At 37.2% G+C, this 15,885-nt stretch overlaps 1 protein-coding gene across 1 annotated transcript in view; it reads right to left on the bottom strand.

Annotated features, from left to right (window-relative positions):
* Nucleotides 1–15,885, bottom strand: part of TAFA5 (TAFA chemokine like family member 5) — a 582,521-nt gene that overhangs the window by 190,988 nt on the left and 375,648 nt on the right. The gene's annotated exons all lie outside the window — the stretch shown is intronic.

The raw sequence follows: 15,885 nt of genomic DNA, 5'->3' as shown, positions 1-15,885 counted from the left end.
AGAATCTCAACTATTTGCATAAATTATTATTTTTGGCATGAAATACCATATTACAGTATATTCCCCCAAAACAATATTAGATTGACTGTAATGATTACAGTGAAACTGTGCTTTTATTTCCATAATTATAGTGGACATTGGGCCTGATTCACTACAGATCGCAATACTGTGTATGCACGCAGTACAACTGCAATAGCAAGGCACTCCACTGATACCGCAATGCAAACTCAGCACTACATAAGGACGCCCACTTTACTATACACACATCCGTAATACTTAGCAGAATAGTGAAACCATCGGTACAATTGAGTACCATCAGACCCATACGCACACTTGCACAAGCCCTGACCTTACTCAGAAGAGACCTCAGGCTGTGTGTGGCTTCGCAGTGGATAATTTATGCATGCCCCTGCAATAGCATTCAAACACACTGGCACGCTAGCGTTCGGTCGACCACTCCCCATTACCACCCCCGAATGGTACTTCCTGTCAATCACTCTGCAATGGATCTGCGTAGTCACTGTGATCACAGACCCGGTCACAATGGCTAGTTCACGCACATGCAATGCATACGCATGGGCAGTACGCAACAATCGGCCCATTGTGTGCATATTAGCAACTGCGTTCCTTGCTGAATCAGGCCCATTGTAAGATTCAATAAGCAATAACTTGCATTTGTTTTAATTGTCTAGTACAGACATGCCAGACAGTTTTATCTGAAGTCATTTTTAGTACAAAATCCATCCAGAAAGGACCATTGATCATCATGTGAAATTAAACTTGCATCTTTAAGACACCAAATAAGGATGTCTATTGATAGTATGATCAAGCAAAATGAAGGACCATTTGCAAATACATTTTCTCGATGCTCTCTGAAACTATACTGGCACATATATTTAGAACAGAACTAGTCACCACTTAATATTAATATATTCAACTCCCTGTGTAATCTTTGACAGAAATACAAAAAAAAAGTCCCCACATTTATAGGTCATTTAATTTTTAAAACTCAGCAAAAAAAAAATGCAAATACAACTTAGTTTTAGGAGAATATTTATGCAATATTATATTTGATAGAACTCTGAAAACTGGTACTATATATGGTGCTCAACTTAACTACTATCAAAATACAAGTACATCAAACAGACACAGCACTAAAACAGTGCACATATTAACTCAACACTCATACATTTCATATTAAGCTATATATTTGCTCAAAGCTTTGATTAAAAAAAATCAAGGCTAAAAAGACCATAACTTGGCAGATGCAAGGCAAAGCAATCATTACCAATCTGGCAGCTAATAAAGTGTAACAGAAGTGATTCAATTAAAACAGTTTAAATGTGTATGTTTTGCTATAAGTTGCTAGTACGCAATTTTAACACAGTTTGAGTTGAGTAGTAGTACTTAAATATTATATTAGAAATTATACAGTATAAAAGACTTGTAAAAATTAATCTGGTATAATGTTAACATATAATTGTAAACTATATAAATATTGTTCCTTTTTACAGATTTCAGGAAGTGTGTGTGTGTGTGCGTGTGTGTTTGTGCACATGTGTATGTGTTTGTGCCCTTGGTTCTTAAAAATGTACCAATCACTGAGCATCTGTTGCACTAACTACCAGGGATGGATTGTCCAATTCCAGCATTACATGTGATCAATTAAATTAATACATTTTTTAATACTGTAACTCTGTTCTCCATATTCTACGAGTAGGATCCATTTCCAGTACCTGACTCTAATCTCATGTAGGAATTGTGTTGCACTGTACAATTCTATATTTACTTTTTTGTACAATGTTTTATCTGAATGAGGATGTACAAATTGGGTACTCATTATATTGGCACTCAGTTGCGTAACAATGGACCCTGTGGTGGCATGGGGGTGCAAACCTGTGGCCAGTTTTTATGCAGATTCCATGTGGTCTAGCCTTCCACATGGAATCTGCTGAAAATGTCCCTCCAAAAATATCTGCCACCTAGGAGAAGACAGATGCTAGAGGTCCTATGTGACATCTAGCGTCTTTCAGGGAAGCACACATACAGTGTGCACAAATACACACATACAGTGTTACCCAGAATTACCCAGAATTCAGGGAAGCACAAATACACACATACAGTGTTACCCAGAAGTGCCGGGAACGCTGGCGCAGCTGGGAGCAGATGCAGAAAGTTGCATCTTCTGCCATGAAACCCCTGACAGTGAGCATGATACCCCTGGAAATGAGCATGAAACCCCTGACAAAGAGCATGGAACCAAGAGCATGAGACTCCTGACAATGAGCATGGAACTCCAGAGAATGAAACCCCTGACAATGAGCATGGAAACCAGAGAATTAAACCCCTGGCAACGAGCATGAGACCCCTGACAACAAGCATGTAATTTATAAGTAGAAGCCTTAGTGTGTGTCATAAAATGATGTCAGGGGCATAACTCTGTGTGGCAATAATGTCAATGGGCATTATAGTGTGTTGCATAATGTGTAATAGGCATTACAGTGTGTGACATAATGTGCAATGGGCATTGTGGTGTGTGGCATACAGTGAAATGGGCATTAAAGTATACAGAATAATGTGTATTTGGCATTATGGTGTGTGGAAAATGTGTAATGGGCATTACAGTATGTGGCATAATGTGAAATGGGCATTATGGTGTGTGGCATATTGTGTAATGGGCTTTGCAGTGTGTGGCATATTGTGTAATGGGCATTACAGTGTGTGGCATAATGTGTAATGGTAATAACGGTGTGTGGCATAATGTGTAAGGCATATTACTATGATGAAGAAAAATTACAAATAATGTAAGGGGCATGAATCTGGAATTTTTTATTTCCTGTGGTGGACAATTTTTGGTGTGCAGGTTGCAAAACTGGGGTATAAGGTAGTCTTTTCTTGCAGCGATGTCACACCCCATTTTTGGAGCGTGCACAGATGTCGCATGCAAATTATTATTTTTTTAAATGTCTATGGGTTGGGGGGTCATTCTTAACTGTTCATACTGGGAGCCAAATGGCCTGAAAAAGGCCCTGTTTAATTATCAAATTGCCATGGGGGGTTGCCAGAAACTTTTTTGGCAGGGGGGAGTAACATTTATAGTTACTCCACTGATGGCACAGGTACTGAGGGGCATGGCCAAATCTGGGAGGTGTGGCCATGCTCCCTCCAGAGAAGAAAAACAATTTCAAATAATTTGTGGCACTGCGTAATGCAAAGGAGGACATTTATCCCACTCAGCAGCTGTCCTGGGCTCCCGCCATGCCCCTCCAACAGGCCCAGCAATTAGTAACATCCACCCAGAGCCATAACTAGACTTTTTGGTGCCCTGTGCCAGAAAGAGCATTGGTGCTCCCCTCATTTTTCAAAGGGACATAATGCACCCAAAAAGGGGGTAATGGTTTCATGGGGAAGGGCCAGGGAAGAGATAGGAGAGGCCAGTAGATGCTGGGGATGAAATAAGAGGAAGCTACAAGCAAGAATGATAATAAACAGAAATTTTACAAGCCCAAACAGCTCCCCCTGACCTGTGGTGCCCTGTGCGATGGCACCGCAAACACTACCCAAGCTACGGCCCTGCACCCACCCCACACACTCAGCACCTCTGCATACATGGTTACTTTACATTCAATTTCTTAACATTGACAGAAGGTTCATCATAGAACAAGGGGAAATAAAGTTACAATACTAAAGTGAATGAATAAAGTGAATAAATACTTCACAAACCCTGGCTCTATGAGGTACTTGTAAATATTATAACATAATCCTTTACAAATACTTAAATCTAATGGCGACTGTGTAGTGTTGACTTTTTAGATCAGGGATCGGGAACCTCAGGCCCAGGAGCCATACAAGGCCTGCAGAATCATTTGGTCTGGCCCTCTGAGCTTTTTTCTGCTAGCCTTATCTGGCTAGCAGGGTGCTTAGAAAGGTACCCTGCAGCCAGAATCTATGCAGCAGTTCCATCTGGAGCATCTTTAGGATACTCCGGGCATACTGTAATCACTGGCTATTATGGCCCAGCCCTGTGTGACATCATATGGAGGGATGTGGCCTGCACCAAGCCCATGAATAATGTTATATATATCAAAATGGCCCTCGGCAGAAAAAAGGTTCCCCACCCCTGTTTTAGATAGTAATAAGAGCGTACCATGCAATTTCTTCTTTAATAAAACGTATGCTCAGAATCTACATTATGTGAATGTATCAAGATTTCTACTTTATGCTATTGACATTGTTGAATACAAACCATTGACTTTGTGGCAATGATGTATTCGAATGTGTTACCTTGATGCAATCTTATTCCTAAATGATAAATGCATACAATAGTTAGCATAACTATTATCAACTTAGCAAAAAGAATACTTAAAGTATATCATTAAAATGAATCATATCCATCAACCTGTCCAATCTGCCTAATGTTCAACTCAGTTTATGCACACTTGCAAAGATCACACTTTTGCACAGAAACTGATACAAACATTCAAATCCATTCACATTACAAATATCATACATCATAAATAGTACATTTCAGCATTGCTTCATAAATTAATCCCAGTAACACAGAACAGAAATTAATTTATTTACTTATAAAAATCCAATGGTTAGTGTCTTTTGTACTACACTACATCATAATATCATATTACAATCAAAACACTAAATTCAGATTGATGATTTCTTTGTGTTAAAAAGCAAATTAAGACTTGGGGTTTATAATCTTCTTGTGAGTGATCCATAAAAAATGCTACCATGAATACCAAATGATATGTATGCAAACTATTCACCTTTGCAGTTTTTTTATATTAAACTAAACTGACATTAAAGTATCCTTAGTCTCTATCTGAAATACTCTTGAGGATATGAACTCCCCAGGTTGAGAAACACTGTTCTGGTCTATCAGCCTCCTGATGTTTGAGCTTTTATAATGTTCTACTTTATTAAGAGTTAATGGCTAGATCCATCCTATGATATTTGTATCAGAAATAAGAAATCAACATTTCTAGAGAAAACTGTCATTAAACTTTCAACATGACCAGAGAAAGATATAAAGTAACAGTGTCATAATAAGCATTATAGCTATATTTGTTGTCTAAATAAATATCTCATTGTAAAAGCCATCATCTAAAATATGACTGTATTGAACAAATTCAGCCTATGGCAAAATGGAATAAGTAAATAGACAGTGTAACAGTCCAGAGGATCCTGAAAGACCCTGGCAGAAGAGAAGACAAAATAAAACGTAATGGATCTTATAATAACTAAAAGGACCCAAAGCTATAAACTAAAGCTCAGAGGAAGTGTATAGCATCATTAGTAAATAGTTGATTCTGCATTTTTTTGTCAGTTCACTACATTGAATTTTATGCTGCCTTTTTTTGCCCATGATATAAATAGGATATTTATTACACATTGGAAAGGTTCTTTTATTATCCTGTGACACAATATAATTGTGTTTCCATTCTTCTGTCACTTGGTACACTACCTGTTTTACAGAGCACATATGTTCATTTTGAACTAAGATTTTTCAATGTTTTATAATTTTTACAAGTGAATGCTTATTTGAACATAGCAGACGATATACTGCAGTGGTAGTTATCATTACTGTCAATCATCAAATCACTGCTGGACAGTTGCTGTACAGAACATTAAAACAAACTGATGGATGCTTTATTCAGCAATGAGCAGTGAGGCCCAAACATTAGAACTGAACAAATGGCTTCTATGAAATAAAACTAATCTTAACGGCAGGAAGCAGGATGCTTTTTTTCTTTCCCTGTTAAATAGTCAAATGATTTCCAATAAATACACAAAAACTAATTTTCTTCCGTTGTTCTTACACCACTTTAAAATATTTTAACATCTTTGACTTTTAAGTATTGTGTTAACTTTTAGTTGGTGTTATGTTTTATTTTAACTACATGAATAAATTAAGAAAAGTGACCTTTATTTCACTGAACTGTAGTTTATATTCCCAGAGTGAGAGGTTCCCAAACGCGGTCCTCAAGGTACCCCAACAGTTTAGGTTTTAGAGCTATCCATGGTTGAGCACAGGTGGTTAATTCAAATTGACTGAGGTTCTAATTAGGTCAGCTGTGATCAAGAATGGATATCCTTAAAACCTTTTACAGTTAGGGTGCCTCGAGGACTGAGTTTGTGAACCTCTGCCCTATGTGGTTTCTGAGGTCCCCACAGTCTCGAGACAGTCTCCCATTAAAACTATCCTAACACATGCCTATTCTCCCAGAAAGTGCAGTAGGCTCTAAAGAATTTTCGGGGAGCCGCCCGCACCCCCGGAAGAGTATCTGGATCTCCCACATTCTGGCCACTGCCTAGTGAAATGGCCAGGAAGGGGAGATAACTGCCGGGATTCATGGCATATGAAAGAATAAGGGACAGGTGCGCTCAATCCAACAGACTAGTGAAGAAAACCGGAGCAGCGTTCTGGTGAGGTCACCACTAACCTTTATAAATTTACAATAAAATAAACACTCAGTTGTGTTAAACCAGTGAACGTTAAATTAATGGGTGATTGTAAAATGTGGGTATACATATAATTCATTTATACATATAGACTGGTATACTGACTTTCCTATTCGTTTTAAATGTATTGCGGCAGAGTTGTTGAACACAGTTAGAGATCAAACAAATCAATGAGGGTTAAAATCATATACATATATATTGGGACTATGTTATAAATTTGATAATGTTAAAACAGCAATCTTGCAATGCAAATGGTATAAATTATGTACAACAGCAATAGTCCTAGTTCATTTACGATAGATGTCAGACAAGGTAAAGTTGACTGGGTCACAAGAGGGTAAGAGGTGGAAATGTGTGGGTAAGGGCAAAAATAATGTAGAAAATATAAAAAAGAGTTTATATACAGTGTGTTCTTATATCACTAGTGAGACAGATGGGGTGCCTCCATGGCTCGCAGTGTGCAGAATCACTCTGGGGCTTGTCGTGGCTGTGTCACACAGGGAGTATGTACTTACTCACCGGCTGGACAGCAATCTCATTGTGTGGTGGAGGTTCAGGTCCAAGCAAGACATATCTGATAGCAAGTGGCGGTGGGCCTATGGTGATGATTTCCAATCGTTATCCGTCTCTTGTAGGTGTTTCTCCAGAGTCACTTCAAGTGAGTGTTCCAAGTGTGGTGTCATTTTGGCCGCCACAGGCAGCCTTTTTTAAGAAATTCGTGGCATATTTGCCATGAATTGGGCTCCATATGGGGGGGACCGGGCTAAATGCTGTGAAAACCTGTAATTTAGCCCCAACTCCTCCTCGTGATCTCCAGCGATTCATGGCAATTTGACGAGATGGGGGCAGGTAACATAGTAACCCGGCCCTGCCCCCAAAGTGGCCAGCTGTGTTTGCTCTCTGGGCATCTTCTGGGGAGCAGATAATATAAGTAGGTAAGTATGTCCTAACAACAGTTGTTGATTGTTAGCACTTGATTGTAAAAAAATGGAATCTATGACAAAAAAAAGACATTACCATAGTCACAGTGCTTAAAGCATATACAAATAACAATTGGTGAAGATTTATAAATATGGTAGGTAATCTCTTTAACTTTCTATTGAGCTTTATGCATACAGTAATTGAGAATGAGTGCAACTAAAACAACATAGCAAGTTTTACTAGAAACTCATTATAAAAACAAATGAAATAAACAAATAAGCATTATTATGCAATATAAATAAATAGCAAATCATTATCTCATGGTTACATTACTTTGTTAGTCTATATATATTTATCTTAGGATGGCCATTCTTTAGAATGATTAAACTGATTTATAACATGCCTGCCAGACGTCATAAATATGCTTAATTGATGAAAAAATACTCAGCATGCATGAACGCAGTTCCAAATGAACAATGTAAATCACAAGAGATTTATGTAATCAAACTACAGCTAAGACACAGCAGTTTATTATCAACTGTAACTCTAATAAATTAATGCTAAATTCATGCTATATACAGTAATTTTCAAAATTGACTAGATCAGCCCAGTTTATGTTTTAAGTATAATATTGTTCTTAAATGTATAGATAACAACACAAATGTACCCTTAAGCTCCATTTAAATGTTAGCAAAGCTGTATTGAACCGTGTTGATTTGCCTAGTTCCATGAATTGGTAATGCAGGAAAAGTGTAAATAACCGTGTCCTTAACACAAATATTTAGATAGAACATTTTTCCTGTCCTCTTTAAAGCATTATCTCCGCTCTTACTCATGATCATTCTTTCATAAGTCAATAAAACAAAGTATTTGCATATTAAAATGATGGGTTATGGGTTATGAAAATGTAACAAAGGATAAAATATGTTTCTGTTAGGATTTTGTTATTGTACTGTATTATTTTTCATATTTTCCCATTACTTATTAGAGATGGGTGAATTGATTCAGCTGAATGTCAGGATTTCAGAGATTCACCATTGGCAATTTAATTCTCAAATACACCAAAAATAAATAGTGCCCACTGGAGAATTAGACCAGTCTCAGTGTATGGAATGTATAGCAACCAATCAGCAAGCATCAATAAATGTTTAACACATGTCTATAACCTTACAAATGAAGCTTGCAATCTCTTAGACACTCATTCCTCCTGTATTGTACTAGGGGAAAACATCTGTCATACTCTCTGTGACTGTGCACTTGTATGCCCACTGCACTTGTTACAGATCAGTGTAAACAGTTGTGTATTATTTGTCTGTTTTTTCTTTCTTCCTCTTTATTATAAGCATTTTGCACTCTTGCTACAACATACTCAACAATGCAAAACATGATTGTACTCTGCACTTATCATTGCGCTCATACATCACTTCTTTTTGTTGCTCGACTCAGGGAGATCATGGAAGGAGAGTTCCAGAGTGCAGGTATATGAGGAGTGGAAATGGGATTTGCATGATCACCATTTTATCCACTTCTGCAAAATGCAATTTGTGACATCACTCAGCAGGAGGAGCTTTAGTGAGGTGATTCATTGCAAATCATCAACAGGTCACATTTCACACTCTTCACTGGGGAAGTTGGTGTGATCCAAGAGATTGAGCTACTCACCAAGGACTCTTGGGAAACTTACCAGAATTCTGAAGTCTCTCATATGCATTAAGGCCATTACTTATTTAGATGTATAGTAGAAATAGATAGGCACTTCAAAGCGATATCAACCAGTTTATTTAAAAAAACAAAACACTGACTAACGCAAAACAAATTTTTCTTGAAGTTGTCAGAGATATTAGTTATCTTGGTATAGAAATATACAAGCATTGAATTATTCCTATCAATGCGTTTGCTGAAACTTGCAGACTCGCACAACACCCATTTTATTCTGTACATATTATTACCTCCAATTGGTATATAGGTGTACAAAAACTGAGATAATACACATATATCCACCAGTGTATTTTGTTTTAACAGAATGACTGGTGCAAACAACAATTTTCTTATATATTTGTCATTAGTGCCAATACTCAGGTCAGTATTAGGTCAGTATTAGGGTGAAAATGTGTCCTGTACCGAGTGCCATAGCTTAGTGCCTTGAGCATCCTAAGGAAGTTCCAAGCATCTCTGTGTTAGGTAATCAACAGAAGCCAGGAGAAGCTGAACACCAGGACCAGAAAAAGCTGAGCACCAGAAGCATCCAAAGGATGTTCCAGGTGTTGAATCTTTATTCTGCAGGGTGCTAATCCAAACACCCTGCATGCCAAATACAGGTGTCACAAGCAGCAATGATGTCACCCCCTAGGGACTGTGCCCTGGGTGGCAGCACTACCAATGACCCTGCCACTACCTATCTTGGGATAAAAATGCACATGCAATTAACTGTAATATCAATAGGTGTATTCATTACAAGCTGAAGATGGGAAATAATTTGTCTGCATATGAATGGGAGTTAATGCTTATGTATTGCCAATAAACACATACAAGTTAAATGTTGGAAAAAATATACATCAGTGTGCTCACAACAATTTACTGTACCATTGTACATTGACTTGTAACAAAATACATTCTGAGACAAGAGGAAAGTGGAGTCCTTAAGATATTAAATGAAAAACTGTATTATTTTCTAGAGTATTATTAGAATTTCCATGAGATACGTTGACTTGATTATTTTGAAGTTAGTTTAAGATGCACAAAAGTAAAACTATTCAGTGAAAAAATCCTATTTGTTACAGTCACAATAAGAAATTATGGTTTTATAATAAAATATGAAAAACATATGCCAGGACAGGGGCTCAGCTAGGAGCCTGACCCTGTGATTTGTAAGAAGTGTTCAAACCCAGTCACACAACTGTGCATGCATGGTCTGCTAACTGTACATGTGCTGGCAGAGAATGATGGGTAGGGATCCCGCTTATTCTTCTCCCAGTAACTTTTGAGGAATATAGCTCATGGGCTACAAAGGCTAATGCCATCTTAGCTAAATTTGGGAATGTGGCAAAATTCTTCATTTTAACAGCCCACATTGAAACATATAGATGCTCAGAACGCATGCACAAGGTGCATACACAAAAAGCATATTTCTATGCATATGTTCAGTTTAATGCATCTAAGTTTGCACTCCAGTTACACAATTGCTTAAGATTATGCCCCATGATGCATAGATTTAAAATAAAAAAGATGTAAAGATGTGACTTTAAAGTGCTAGTATTAAATGGTCATGCTACCCTACTTGTGCACAATATAATCTATATAATAAAACTGGCTGCTGATAAAAATTATGTCATCACATTATGTAATAACAGTTGGTATGACCTCTGACATCTCCCATCAGTGTCATGGTGAGAATCAGGGGTGGTGAGAGACAGTTGGGGAGAGAGGATAGCTGTGGGGAGAAAAGTATTGAGGTGAGATAGCAGGAAAGGGTGCGGGCAAGAAGGAGAGACACAGTAGGAAGAGAGGGGAGTGACACAGAGAAAAATAAATAAATAAAAGTCAGGCAACACCTGGTATTATAGTTAGTAATGTAATACAATTTTACACAAACAAGAGCTAATATTGTGTTATGTTATTTAAGTAAAATAAAAAATAAATCATGTTAATTAAACCACATCTCTTGTTTTCTCCTACAAAATGAAGCCAATCAAAAGCAATTAGACAGTGCTGCCCATAGTCATCATTATCATTGTGTAACATTCCACCTGCACTCAAAAACCCACAAGACATATCCCCATTGTTGGTGTGCACCCACAGTTTGGAAATGTGCATCACATGCAAAGAAACTGACTTATAGTGAGCCCCTTAAAACACTTTTTTATATATTTTCAGTTTGCTGTGCAGCAAAGTGATAGATGGCATTTATCAGAAAATGTATAATTTGTAATGCTCTCTTTGGATTTTGCAGTTATGTTATTGGATGGGATAACGATTTAAAATAAGCAAAACTCATCTTGGTGATGATGAGGTTGTAAGATATGGCGAAAGATGGGAACTTTCATAGTAAACTTAAGCATAAAAAAATAAGTGAAGAAGAGTCCTGACCAGCAAGGCATCAACCCAAAATGTGAAGGCGCACAAACTGACCGTCTTTCCCGCATCTGATAACATGGGTTACTTTTACTATTAAAGACTGAAATTGTATCTACAGCCCCTTAGAATTTGTCAACATCATATAATAAGTTATGTTTTGATACTAAATTGATTTATTACATTGGACATTATGAAAACATATGCCTGAGATTGTAGGAATAATATTTACTCATAACAGCAATTTTACCCCCAACCATCACCCTGTATCAATGACTGTAGAAATGATGGTCCAGCAGCCTTTCTGGAAAATAATAAAGCTGACTAAATTGGTTTCTATTCTAATGTACAGTATGTTTACATTTTTTTCTCTCATAAAATGAGTACATTTCACTCGAAATCAGTCATATACAGTACCTTTGAACCTTTGTGCTAAATTACAAAAGAAGAAGTAATATAGCCTTTACAAACACAATTACTAAAAGTTAGAACATGACTGTTGATTGCATGTGAATCCCTAAACCATAGTGTGGTAATGAAAAAATGTCAAATAAGGTAAATTATGGGATTCTAGAGAAACTATACTTTATCTAAAACACTTAACCAAGACCTTTAGTCATTCAATAGACATAGATATCAGATATTTATGGCAAACTATAAACACACAATCAATAGTACTGGGTAAAACATAAAAGTTTTTAAAATGTTCGGAGTAATCTCTTCTATGAAAAGAAGACAGTACTTTGCATTCACTAGATAGAAAATCAGTTAGTATTTTAAAAAAAAAAACATAAATGTTTGACAAATAAAAAGAAGAGTACTTTGCATTAGCTAATTAGAAAAACAGTATTTAAAAAAAAATGTTTAACAAACTATTTTAACATATATTATAATTAAATAAGACTGTGGCCTATATTACTTCATAAAAATATTTTTAAATAATTTTGTAAATTCACTGTAAACTGTGTTAACTGTAGTAATTATGACACAGAGGTAAATATACTTCTATTGCCATTTGGTTGAAAGGATAAACTGGAGGTAATTTACAAGTATTCTTGTTAAGCGTCCAACAGCGAGCTTGATACCATAGAAAAAAACTGGTTAGATACTGTAGCTACTCCAAGCTAACAGATAATCACAAGAGAGAGGGTAGAGGAATACATTAATCAGCCTAAGATGATTGGGGACATGCTGATGCAGCCCAAACATTCATCATCAGACACCAAGCTCAAGAAGGATTTAGATGCAGGGAGGGCTCTTGCTATGATGCCATTAACCTTGCACCTAAATCAAGTGCCTGAGCAACAGACTTCTTCACACAGACACAGAATAGGAAGTGAGCTCAGTCAAGATACAGTAAATGGTGAAGGGTAGTTGATCTACCATCACTGATCTAATGAGCAATCTCACTATAGCGCTTTGTGTACTTACACGTACATGGTTTAACCTTTGAGTCAAGCATATTCTACTGGTCGGATCAATCAGGTAGCTTACGGTTGCCAACAGATAAATGTCTAAGATTTCTAGAATTATTAATTAATCATTTATGTATTTACTATCCACTGTCTCTCTCATATCCAATTTATCACACCACCATTAGACCTTATGGGCAAGCCCATTTACCTCTGTCTCTTTCTGTTATTACCGAGTCTTGCTTTTTTACCTTTATATGAACAATTGTAAAGCACAACAAAATATGTTTGTGCTATATAAATAATGTTAACAGATAAATAAATATCATGACCGAGCCAATGTACAGCAATGTGGAATGCTTTGCTACTTAATACATAAACGATAACAAGAGTCTACTGTGGAACATCTGTCTGTTGTCTTTTTTGCCTGATTTTGAGTCACAGACGTGGGCGCAGCTGTGCCTTTATGCTAATGCCGCAGCCAATTTCTCTAAAACTGAGATGCCCACTTGCAGCATCTTGCGTCTGTGGAAATCCATCTTGATGCATCTTTAGATGCACCATTGAAACTTGCAGCAGCCCTGTGGCAGGTGCAGTTTCTTCATCTGAGTATGGCGTCACATGTCAGTGTTTGTGCATCTTTAGACACAGCTGCTGTCAGCTAAATACCTGCGAGATGCCCATGTCTACCTAGCCACCCCGTAACGCTACAGAAACGTCCACTAAATACCACACTCCCTGCATCCAAATCGTATTTCGTCTTGGTGTGGTAACTATCAGGACACATGCGTAGAGTGCCTCAGATGCATGCACAGTACTTATAATCTGCCAACTGTGCTCATATCAGCAGAGCCGTAACTAGACTTTTTGGTGCCCTGTGTCAGAGAGAGCATTGGTGCCCCCCCCACATTTTTTAAATAGGGACAAAAGATAGTGCACCTGATAAAGGGTCATGGCTTCATAAGGAAGGGCCAGGGAAGAGATATGGGAGATGCTGGGGATAAAAGAAGAGGAAGCTACAAGTGAGAATGATAATAAACAGGAAAATTGACAGGCCCAAACAGCACCCCCTGCGGTGTCCTGCGCCATGGCACAGGTCGCAGTACCCTAGTTACGGCCCTGCATATCAGCATAGCATGAGATTCTGAACCAGGCCCTATGTGTGCAATTATGGTAGTTTTATGGATGTATCCACACTACTCAATAACTGAGTTTTGTGTCTTTGTAGTTTTGAATATGTTCATTGTAACCTGAAGTTACCTCTTCCAGGTATAGTCATCTATTACATGTAGAAAATCTGAAGTCCAGTATGTTTCTATAATTTTATTTAACAGAAGGTTAGCAAACAGCAGGTACAATTGCACTACTAAAAACCAAACAGAGTCTGATTTGTACATTGTACAGATTTACTAGTATATATAGTATAAACAAGTACACTATTTTTCCAGGTCTATTTCAATGAAAGATTTACTAAGCATAGTGCCATGTCTATAGAAAAAAAACTTTCATGACTTATTACCAGTCATGAATAATAAACCAAATTACAGAGTTTGTGGTCTCAATACACCTAGGATTACTGCTCTAACAACTTCATTTCAGGTGAAATATTTTACATTAACAAAAACTTTCTGTAGAACCATTTCCAAAGTGTAATACAAATTGAAGTAGACAATGTGCACAGCAATACCCTGCTTATTTTCCCCTGTACACTCATAAATGGACAAAAGCACATAGGTTCTGACTCAGAGATGGATGCAATGCTGACAGTCATGCAGATTGAGCGATTGTTTGATATTGTGCATGAATGTAAGCCACACTGTGCACATGCAGTGATTGAATTGTGATTAAGCCAGTATTTTGGGGGAGATAATGGGGGATGGTTAGAATAACGCAGGTGTATTGGTACCATTTAAAGACTTTTTTCTGGGCATCCATAAATTAGCCACTGAGTTTAGCTCTCATGAGGAGAGCCCTCTGCATGTTTGGAGACCTGCTATGTCTGCGACAGCCTCGACTTGCTCAGAAGGCTGATAGCTGCCTGATCTGCATTCAATGTTTCTGGCTTTGTGCGTAAGCGGCGGATTTGAGATGCTTTCAGTGGGCATCTCTAAGCACTGGATTGTGAGTGAATCATTAGCATTTTTTTTGCAATTGCAGTCTGTAAGAGATCGCAGCTGCGATGGCATTTGCGTCCATCTCTGAATCAGGCCCATTCGCCGTCCGCTAGTCAGACCATTCTAAAGAAGACCTTGAAAGTGGAAGAAATGGACTAGGTGCTACTGTTCACTTCTTCCGGGTCATGACCTGTTTCAATTGCTTCCGTCAGGCAGGCGATACAGATCATACCTGGTTAAGACCTCCAGACATTTAAAGAGTTTCTTCCCGCAGGCTTAATCCTTAACTAGAAGTAACTTTTTATAGTGCAAATGTTTTAGCTTATATGTTTTATTGTCTAATTTTTTTAATATGGTTTTTTGTACATTGTGAATATATGATTGAAGTGTTCAACTGAGTTCTTGGTCAGCAGTTACTGGAGTCAAATTCCTTGTATATGTGTTTATACTTGGCAATAAAGGTGATTCTGATTCTGATTCTGGTATGTATTATTAGTAATTATACTCTCTCAATGTCTATTCCAAAGCTGCTATTTAGTATACAATATGCTCAGTCATATAAAACAGACAAATATATATATACAAAGAAAAACAGCGCTAACGGAAAAACAAATATAATTGATAAATGGAACTACATAAAAATAAAAAAAAATTAATTAATTAAATGCATAAGATACATACATACATTTTATGTATGAATCTTATGCATTTAATTAATTTAATTATTTTTATTTAGTTCCATTTATTAATTATATTTGTTTTTCATTAGCGCTGTTTTTCTTTGTATATATCATTCTAAAGAAGAGACTAATACCCATTTCTGAATTAAGCCTAAAACTTGGGTTTTTGTGCGTGAACGTGCATGAACCTGGTTTGGCATAAGTCTGAAA

Source organism: Taudactylus pleione, unplaced genomic scaffold (assembly GCF_031769625.1).
Source record: "Taudactylus pleione unplaced genomic scaffold, aTauple2 ptg000041l, whole genome shotgun sequence".
NCBI classification, from domain to species: Eukaryota; Metazoa; Chordata; class Amphibia; order Anura; family Myobatrachidae; genus Taudactylus; species Taudactylus pleione.
This window is presented reverse-complemented; position numbering and strand designations above follow the sequence as displayed.